General features: G+C 32.8%; 1 long non-coding RNA gene across 1 annotated transcript in view; it reads left to right on the top strand.

Annotated features, from left to right (window-relative positions):
• LOC145673399 (uncharacterized) overlaps nucleotides 1–10725 on the top strand; it is an 80163-nt gene extending 69438 nt beyond the window's left edge. The window contains exon 8 of the long non-coding RNA XR_014128761.1: nucleotides 10420–10725. This is a non-coding gene — a long non-coding RNA (uncharacterized LOC145673399). The remainder of the gene's footprint in view (nucleotides 1–10419) is intronic.
• The last annotated feature ends 291 nt before the right edge of the window (nucleotides 10726–11016 follow it).

Here is an 11016-nt window from a genome sequence, read left to right on the forward strand (position 1 = left end):
AATAAAAACAAAGTATAAATTAACGAAAACAACTGATAAAAGACTCCGCAATAAATTGGCCAACATGTAATTGTACATATACCAATATAAATATTGATTGTATTAAACAAGATTTCAAAGAATGTTAACATTATTAAAATCACAAATGTATCTATGTAAAATATATATCTTATTGTAATTTGTAAATAAGATTTTATCACTGTATATTACTTGCTTTTCATTTTTATTATTTCCTTAGATGTGTGTTTTTTTAAAAAAAACTTGTGTAAATGCGTTTTACATTATCGTACTTAAAATATTCTGTGAAAATTATTTCTTGCAACTAAAAACTTTAACATGTGCATATGAAAAAGTTTTCGCATTTTTATAACAGAAAAATCTGCGTTATGATCAACGTACATAAAATCTGCATTTTATAATGCATGCATGTGAAAAACTTTTCGCATTTTTATAACGTGAAAAATATGCAGGTTATGATTCCTGTATGTAGAAACATTTTCTGCATTTTGTTTTTTGAAAATTGCATTTTTGTTTTCGCAAGTTGAATTTTTAATTTTGAAAATTACATTTTCATTTTATCAACTCGCATTTTTAGTTTGTGTCTGCATTTTGTTTTTAAACTTGTATTTTGTAATTTTGAAAATTGCATTTTCATTTTCGTAAGTTGCATTTTTTAATTTTGAAAATTACATTTTCATGATATCAAGTCGCATTATTAGTTTACGTTTCTGCATTTTCATTCACAAGTTGCATTTTTAGTTTTGAAAATTGCTTTTTCATTTTCGTAAGTTACATTTTTTTAATTTTGAAAATTACATTTTCATTTTATCAACTCGCATTTTTAGTTTACGTTTCTGCATTTTGTTATAAGACGCATTTTTAATTTTGAAAATTACATTTTCATCTTGACAAGTTGCATTTTTAATTTTGAAAATTACATTCTCATTTTATCAAGTCGCATTTTTAGGGTACGTTTCTGCATCTCCATTTTCGCAAGTTGCATTTTTAATTTTGAAAATTGCATCTTCGTTTTCGTAAGTTGCATTTTTAATTTTGAAAATTACATTTTCATTTTATCAACTCGCATTTTTAGTTTACGTTTCTGCATTCTCGTTTCATCAAGTCGTATTTTTTAAGAATACGTTTCTACATTTTGTTTTTAAAACACTTTTCGGCATTTTATATTACATGTATGTGAAAAACCTTTCTGCAAGTTATCATACGTGTATGTAAAACAGTTTTTGCATTTCATTTTACATGTATGTGAAAAACATTCTGCATGTTATGATGCGTGTATGTAAAAAGAGTTTCTGCATTTTATATGAAAAAACTTTCAGCATTTATATTGCATACATGTGAAAAACTTTCTGGATGTTATGATTCGCGTCTGAAAAAAAAAACACTTCTGCATTTTATATTGCATGCATGTGAAAACTGGTTGCATTTTGTAGGGTAAGTATATAAAATCACACTATAATATTAGTTTTTTAAAAATTTATTGGATCAGTTTCAGTTTTGTTGGTTTGCTTCTTATTTTATTATTTCGTATTACTTACAGTAATACTCTTACAGCAACATAGTTATGTAGTGTTAAATAATTGCTATGTAAAATGCTAAGAACACTTAAGTGTGAACTTAGAAAATTGTTTCCTATTGCTAAGTCGGTGTTAAAATTTTTGATTGTGAATATTTTATTCCTTCGTTTGCCGTACAAACTCCTAATTTTAATGGATCGCTTCCATAGGAAGCTCAGCTTATGTAGTAGTTCATATGCCAGAGCATACTCCTTGTAAAAAGTTCCGAAAAAACTAAAAATTGCGAACTTGTAAATAAATCTCTTCCATAGGAAGCTCGGGTTATGTAGTAGTTCGTATGACAGGGCATACTACATGTATAAAGTTCCGAAAATATTAAATTGTGTGATCGTATGAAAATGTTCCTGTGGAAGATCTGAACAATCTTCGATTGTGAATATATTAAAAAAGTTCCTATAGAAGCTCAGAACAATCTACGATTGTGAATATATTAAGCATTCTTGCAAAAACTCTGCTTATTTTTCTTAACACAATACTCATAGAGTGTGATCCATTAAATAGTTGTTGCACAAATTCGTTCTTATTTATATGAATCGTTCGTTACATGAACTCTTCTTATTCAATGGTACGTTTGTTACACGAACTTTGTTTCGAAAATTGCAAACTTGTAAATAATTCAATGTAAAATACCCATGGAACTTTTAAATACTTCAAATAGTAAAAAAATTCAAGAAAAAATATAAAACACTCATCAAATACCAATTTTTAAACGGTAGAATACATAAATAAGTTTCACCTTGTAAAATACCAATTAAAACTTTTTATTTAGGACAGTTTTTTTATTAAATAATAATCAACAAATGATATTTATATATATTTATTTGAATAGAAAGATATATACAAGCATACAAACATAAGTATAGAAAATAATATATAGATATATGTACAAACAATAACACACGCACAACTATAGAAAATAATATATACAGATAATATATATATATACAAAAAGAAATCACTTTGCAGCGTTTCTGTCTTTTTCTAGTTAAATGTCCACTAGTACTTCAATATAATTTGGATTTTTTAATAAGTTATATTTGGTCTAGGAATTAATTCGTGCGGTTGGTACGCACACATTGAAGCTGTAGTACAAACACAAAATACATAAATACCTTAAGAAAAATATTGTCCATCGCTAGCCACCACTTTCGCCCATCTGTCAGGCAATGTACGGATTCCGTGGCGAAAGAAGTCCTCATCCTTGGAAGCGATCCAGTCAGAGACCCATGTTTCGATATCTTCTGAAGAAGTAAACCGCTGTCCAATCAAATCGTTGTTCATGCAATCGAACAAGTAGTAGTTCGAAGGAGCAACGTCTGGTGAATACGGCGGGTGGGGTAAAACTTCCCATCCGACATTTTCTAAATAGGTTTTGACCGGTTTTGCGACATGTGGGCGAGCGTTATCATGTTGAACAATAAGTTTATCATGTCTGTTCTCCCATTCTGGTCGTGTTCTGGCCAGAGCTTGCTTCAAACGCATTAATTGTCGTCGATAACGTTCTCCATTCATAGTTTCACCCGGTTGCAGCAGCTCATAGTACACCACACCTTTCATATCCCACCATATGCACAGCATAACCTTTGCACAGTGAATATCTCGTTTTGGTTGTGATGGACCTGGTTTCACCCAGGCCTTTTTTCGTTTAGGGTTCTCGTAATGGATCCACTTCTCATCACCCGTAATAATTCGATGCAGAAACAACTTTCTGCTCTGTCGTTGAAGCAGCAATTCGCAAATGGTTTTTCGTCTTTCAACGTCTCTGTCTTTCAATTCATGTGGAACCCAATGTGACATCTTTTGAATCATTCCCATGGCTTTCAAGCGTTTGGAGACTGTTGTTTGATCAACGCCTAATGCTGCTGCAAGTTGTTCCTGCGTTTGACACAAATCCTGCTCGAGCAATGCTGTCAATTCTTCGTCTTGAAATTTTTTGGGCTGTCCAGCTCGCTCTTGGTCTGCCAAGCCGAAATCACCACTTCTAAACCGTGCAAAACCACTTCTGACACGTTCGCTCAGCTAGAGCATGGTCACCATACACTTCCACCAAAATACGATGACTTTTAGTCGCACTTTTCTGCATGTTAAAGTAATGCAGCAGGACACCCCGCAAAAACACTATCAGGCACAAATTGCGCCATGTTCACTGAACTACAAACTGGTGTAGTTGACGCTTTAATCCACTGCCCTATACTACGAACGATACGCGATGACAGGGGTTTGCAACACATGTGTGGATACACGGAACTGTGGGACGCTCCGTTCGTTGCGCCATCTCTTGTCCACCCGCACGAATTAATTCCTAGACCAAATACTTTCATTAAACAAATGTTCATTTCTTTTGCTACTAATATGTGATTTCACAATTTTCATTCACTTTGTTTCTCACATTTTTGCTGGCCATAATTTTCCACGCTTCTGCTTCAAGTGTTAATATGTTCACAAGAAGACAACTATAGCCAAACTGATTGAAATAATTTAGGGTACATCGCTCACAAAGTAAAACTGTCTTCGGTTCCCACTTTAAAATACTGTCTTTAACACATGTTTCACTCACAAAGTCATTGGCACTGTTTCGTTTGCACACGCAAATCCAGTGGTGCCTTTGACGGTGAAGTTGGAAAATCCAGCGGTGAAACACTTGGTGATAGTGTGCTGGGTTTACACTCATCTATCTCACTGAATAATTTACAAATTTCTTCCTCCTCTTCCTCATTAAATAAATCAGGAGGTTTGTCTTTCTTCTTCAGCAAGTGTCCACTTTATCGTTGGAACTTGAAACTTTTGTTCCGATGTTCTTGCTACTGGTACTGGTGAAGGCGTTCTTGATCCAACAGGCGAAGTTGGAATTAGTATTGGGACTTCTCTGAAATCAATAATTTCTTCCTCTATAATACATCTGGGGAAGCCGGAGGAAAATAGGTAGTTTCTTCATCAATAAACAAGTACGGAGATTCTTTATTCGATTTCAACTTTTTCTTGGGAGATTCAACATACTCAAATGAAGAATCGCAATCTACTTCGTTGCAAAGCTCGATTTCTCAATATACTAACTGCCAAACGACTTCATGATACTATGCCAGTCTTCTCATCATACCCCATATATAAGGAAAACTTATGTCGACGTCATATCACGTGGTACTTTAAAACTCCCCCTACATCATTTAAAATATTTCCACATGTACTTTCCCAATTCGCTATACAAGTTTCATAGGTATAAGGGACGGAGAAGACATGTACTTACATTTCATTTATGTTCTCATATTCATTTGATCATTCTTTTGACACAGCACCATCAATGTTATTTACATTGTGCCACGATCATTCACATCTTACAACGGTATTCCCTCAATAATGTTATTCATATCCTGTACTAATCAATCAGTTGTCATCTACGTACAAAGAAAAGGGTCAACACAGTTCATACTGCAAAACCTCATTTGTATTTGCATTCTGTATCACATCAATGTGACAATCTTCTATTGTATTCGCATTTAGCACAGCTTCATGTTTCAACAGGACCTACAGTTCTTTTGTATTCCCGTTCAGTGTCGCGTCATGTTCCACCATTCGTGGTGCCAAACTTCTTTTGTATTCTTCGCCGACAATGTTTTATTTTCATCTACCATGCCATTAAACTTATTTTTATTACTCTGTCGGTGTTCTGTGATGTTTATCTACCGCGACCTATATCTTCTTTGTATTCTTCGTCGACAATGTCTTGTGTTAAACAATAGTGGCGCCAAACTTATTTTCTATTACCAATTAGCATAGGGACATCATTCAACATGTTCACCTACCACGACTTCAATCTTCTTTGTATTACCCGCCGACAATGTCTTATGTTCACCTACTGCCGCGCCAAACTTCTTTTCTATTACCAATTAGCATAGGGGCATGTTTCATTCAACATGTTGACCTGCCACGACCTCAATCTTCTTTGTATTCTCCACCGACAATGTCTTGTGTTCAGCTACCGCGGCGCCAAACTTGTTTTTATTACTCTGTCGGTACTCTGTGAAGTCTACCCGACACGGCGTCGGTTTTCCTCTGTATTTGTCAATGTTTTAACATGCACCTGCAAGGTCATTTTCCGACAACGCCATCTTTCACTCTCGCCCAACCAGTTTCCAAAAAGCGCGCGAAAAATTCAGTTCATGTCTTGAGTTTACCAACGAAAGACATACGAGAACCGCTCTGTATACGTACTCCGTATACGACGTCTTTCAGACGGAGAATCAACAATGTGTCCCGCATGAGTAAAGTTTATTCCCTTCACAATCTTTAATATGATCACAGCATAACTGTTCTACAGAGTATGCTTTAGCATACAATCCATCAAAATACAAATTGTTATGCAAATGATCGAATTAAATAATACGAACCAATTAAAATAATATGATCACAGCATCGCTGTTCTATGCATTCTTAATTTTCGGAATATAATTCCTCTAAGTTTCCTACAGAAACCAAAGAATAAAGATGTGATTCAACACATATCCCGAGTTTCCTATAGAAACAACCCCTATCAAAAATCACGTGATACAGGTCATTCAAGCTTTTTCTAGAAACTACTCCATCCCTCCTAACACAACCTTTTCCAGGAACCAGTCTAACCACCTAACGGTCAGGGTAATAAATCTACCTCCCCCAGGGACCTACCCAGGGCCAGGGCGGCCCCACAGACAAGAAAGTAAACAAGTAATAAATCAACCAAACAATACCGCTATTGTCTACGACTTTAAGCGACAGGTCTACTCATGTAAATTAGTTACACAAGGAACGTCAAAAAATTGATCAGATCGTCAATAATCTGATGAACCTGTGGGATAACCGAAAAAATTAAAGGTTAGAATGAACACTACGACGAGGCTTCACAAGTATTAAGTGTAGGCTTGTTTCATGTCTTGAGTGATACTTTAGAATTGTATGTCTCGAAATCAAAAGAATTTTTACACATTCAAAAGCAATGCAAATAAATTATACATCGGTAAGATTATTTAATTTTTTATTTTCAAATTATTGTAAGATGATGGTATATAATCCGTACATACTTAACTATGATTGTTACAGAGTAAGAAAATTTAAATGGAACGCGATATTTGTAAATAACTAACGTTTGGCCAGCGCATCACATCAACACGTTTATTTACCGTATTTCCTCGAATTCCATATTTAAGATTGTTTCATCCGTTCTTCGCATGGTAAGTACTCCATTCTCCCTTAGAACACACATTGTAATGATTAAATGAACTCATGTCGGTATAAATACTAACTGTATTCTAAATTTTATTTCCCCGATTTGCCTTGATAAGACTGATTACCTCAAAGCCAATTTTATATACTGAGAAAAATAGGAAATTAGCACCATCTTTTCTACCGTTAAAGCGAAACTATGAAATGATGTGTATCATTATTTTGAATAAAAAGAGATTATACAGCAAGTGCCGTAACTCTAACACATTTCTATTCTTAGGGTCCCTTTAAAGGAAATATTACTACATTCTGAATCAAATGTGAAACTTTACATATCAAATATGATGCATCTAGTTTTTGCAGAATCATATACGAATCGTTTTACTATAATAATAATAATAATAATAATAATAATAATAATAATTATTATTATTATTATTATTATTATTATTATTATTGCTAGACGTATTTTCACTTTTCCTTTATTAAATTATAAAAATCTTTAATGTACCTTACGTCACTAGCCTGTGCATTGTAAAATTTTAAGTTTCGTTATATACTATTTATTTCCAATACTGTTTTACTATTTTGTGTTCAACATTGAAATAAAAGAGTTTTTCAATGATTCAGTTTTAATGCATAAAAAAGTGTGTATTTCCCTTTCGTGTTATGCAACCCATAAGACGTATATTCAGGATGCATATGGAGCTGCACTATAAATGAGGAAGTTATTTTCTTTGCACAATGAAGATACTGTGCCTAATGTTTTCAAATGTCTAATGAATAAAACATTATTCTTGTCATCACAATAACGAAAATATCATTAATATTAAAATATTATCAACAAACTAAAATATCTTAACAACGACAGTTTTTAAATCAAATTTCATTTGTAAATACCGATTTAGTATGAGTGTCTATTATTTTTAGCGTTCTAGTTTTTATTTCATCACATCTTACTTCGCGATATGATTACATTAAACATGTCTTCCATGTTTCCTATTATTAAAACCTAATGTGATTTACAGATTTTCTATTACATTATTTATTTGATTTTAAGTTTACATGTAAGGTAATACCAAATCCTTATCAATGTATAGGTGTCGTTAATTTGGTATCGATTACCCGCTTAACTAATATGTGTCGCTAACTACGCTGTTCTTAACTCTACAACAATTTTTTCCCAACCAAGCCGCTATAGCTGAATCTCAAATACGTTAAATCAGTGTTGAACATTGTTTTTGTTTGCGAACAAATGCGTTGTGCATTTCACGAGTTTAATTAGCATTGTATCGATTTCCATTAACATTTTCTAAGAGTACTTGCGATTGTGTATTAAATAGCGTTACGAGTTGGTAGTTATACCAAAGTTTAATTAATCTATGATTCGAATCTGTAATTAGAAGACCCGTACAATGAAAAAATCATGTACTGTTGACTTTGTTCAATGGGTATTACAGTGAATCACACCTGACTTTACAATTATAAGTTGAACAACCCTAAGAGTTATTTTTTCAGGAACATAATGAATTCTTAGAGCTTTACACATTTTTTGAAGTAAAGAAAACTTACTGTTTATTTTTGTAAATGTTGGATTAGAAAATTATCTTTTAATAAGAGAAATCTGAGCAACCCATTTCCTGTGGTGGAACTCTTGCATGTTACCCTCAGCATGATAGCTAAGCCATGTTCACAAAGATTAAAAAATAAACGTTTCTTTAGGCAGCAGCAAGTATAAACATTAATGATTACGCCTGCTATTAAAGTATACCTGTTCAAGTTCAACATATAAATCGTTTTACTAATCTTATTGCAATTACAAGTTACATAAAATTCACTTTTTCAAGTTCAAAGACCCACCAGAAAAAAGAAAAAGTGTCATACCGGGAAAAGTAAATGTATCTGTTATATTGAGAAAGAAAAAAAAATGAATGTAATTTTCAACTAAGTAACTATGGCCTATGGAACCCGGAAGTCCAATGCCGCGTTCACAAAAGCTCTCCATTGATTTCTATCCTTAGCCAACTGGATCCAGTTTCTATTTTTTATTCCTATTTCTGCGAGATCGATCCTAATATTGTATGCCCATCTGCGCCTAGGTCTTCCTAATGGTCGTTTTCTGATTGGATTTCTAGTTTAAAATTTGAAAGCGTTTCTACCTTCTTTATTGTGTGTATATGATCTGCATCATCTAAACCTCCTAGATGTGATGACCCTGACAATTTTTGGTAAACGATATTATGCAGTTTCGACATTACGCATTTGTTTTCCTCATAGGTTAGAATATTTGTCTCAGAATTTTTATTTTCAAGTATTCAATTTGCGTTCTTCCCTCAGAGTAAGCGACCATATTTCGAAATGATACATCACAACAAGCATGATTATCGTTTTACATATTTTAAACTTGAAATTCCTAGACAATTCGCGACTATAAAAGATTTTGAACTGATTAACACGAATTCTCTGCTTCTAGTCGACATGTAATTTTTTTTCGTGAATATGGCTTTAGTCTGTTAATACTAATCCTAGATATTTAAGAATATTCACTATTTCGAAAGTATTATTTGGCATTTTTAAGCATTTATAATTGTAGCATTACGATTTGACGAACTTTCATATACGTATTAGTAAACTCATGTCCCTGCAAGCTTTTAATAAGACCTCTGCATTTCTTTCTTTTTTTCTCCTATCATCTATTAAATTACACCATCAGCATACGCCATAACCAGGTGATATCATTCAGTTGTAGACCCTGATTGCTATCCTTAATTTTCCCTATAGTGTACTCCAGGTTAAAGGTGAATAATACTGATGTCAACGCATCTCATTATTTCAAACCATTTTCGACGTGAAAGCTCGTGAACAAGAATTTTCCTACCCGGACTTTACTTTGGAATTCATTTAAACATATCTTAATCTAATTAGCTTTTCAGTATTCTAAGTTCTGTAAGAATGTTCTACATTTTTTTCTCCTATCGACTCGTAAGTCTTCTCAAAATCGATAAATAGTTAATGTAACGGGGTATTGTATTCTCACTTCTTTTCGAGTATTTGTCGAATGGTAAATATTTGATCGCTATCGTTGTGCGAAATTTGTAACTTATTAATATCAGTGTTTTAGATGTAAAGGAAAATTTGTCTTTATTATTAATGAAGATATTGTATGTATCGACACAAACGTAGCAATACTTGCAAATCCTATTGGTAAACAAAAACAATAGTTAATTTGTACCTCAAATTGATAATACATACCGCATATTAATCAGTGTTAGCTTGCTCTAATACCTATTCTTGAAACTCTTATTGCATAAGATTGCATATCTTTGCTCACCACACACACCATAGCTGTAACAAGGTCACACCTGAAAATTTTTTAGTCTTACAATGTAATTGTATTCGCATTTAAAATACAATGTTTTATACTGTTATTAAAACTATTTATTTCTTCTTCATAATATTGACGGAAATACCCGAATTCACCCGAAGTTAAATATGACGAAATATGAAAATGAAGTTTATATATATATATATATATATATATATATATATATATATATATATATATATACTGTGAATTTTTATTTTTATTAGTCATGTGCTTGAATGCTAATTATATATCCTTTTTTAGGATGAAAGGTGTATCATTGAAACGTACACAAGTAATAAACATCATTGGAAGGACAATAACGAGAGGAAGAATATACAGATACATGAATCGAAATGTAATTATACGTGTTTACCAAGCATATACTGAACACATCAAAGAGGAGGTAGAAATAATTCTTGGGCTAGAATTTCAGGAGGACGAATTCAGAAATCAAGAACAAGAACAAGAACACGAAGCTGATCGTGAACAATAGGAGGATCCTCAAGGTGAGGAAAATGATGTTGAGGAAGGTATTTTTGGGATATAAACGCTTTTCGTATTGTAAATATTTTTTATTTTTAATATTATGTAATTTTGAGTTTCTTTTTAATAAATACTTGCATATATTCTAGGCATTTCTATTTTTTTTTCAATACTCGTTCATATTCCCTTATTTAATTCTTAACAGTTTAATTTTTTCAACTAATTATGAAAACACGTTTTCTCTCTGTGAAAACAAAGGCAAAACTTGATGTCACCCATGGTCTGAGATCAAACCAGGGCCTCTCGCATGAGGTGAGCACTCTATCACTGACCTACAGTGCACCTATTTAAAATTACGTTTATTACTTTTGTGTG

This window comes from Thermobia domestica, chromosome 16, assembly GCF_964235325.1.
Source record: "Thermobia domestica chromosome 16, izTheDome1.hap1.1, whole genome shotgun sequence".
NCBI classification, from domain to species: Eukaryota; Metazoa; Arthropoda; class Insecta; order Zygentoma; family Lepismatidae; genus Thermobia; species Thermobia domestica.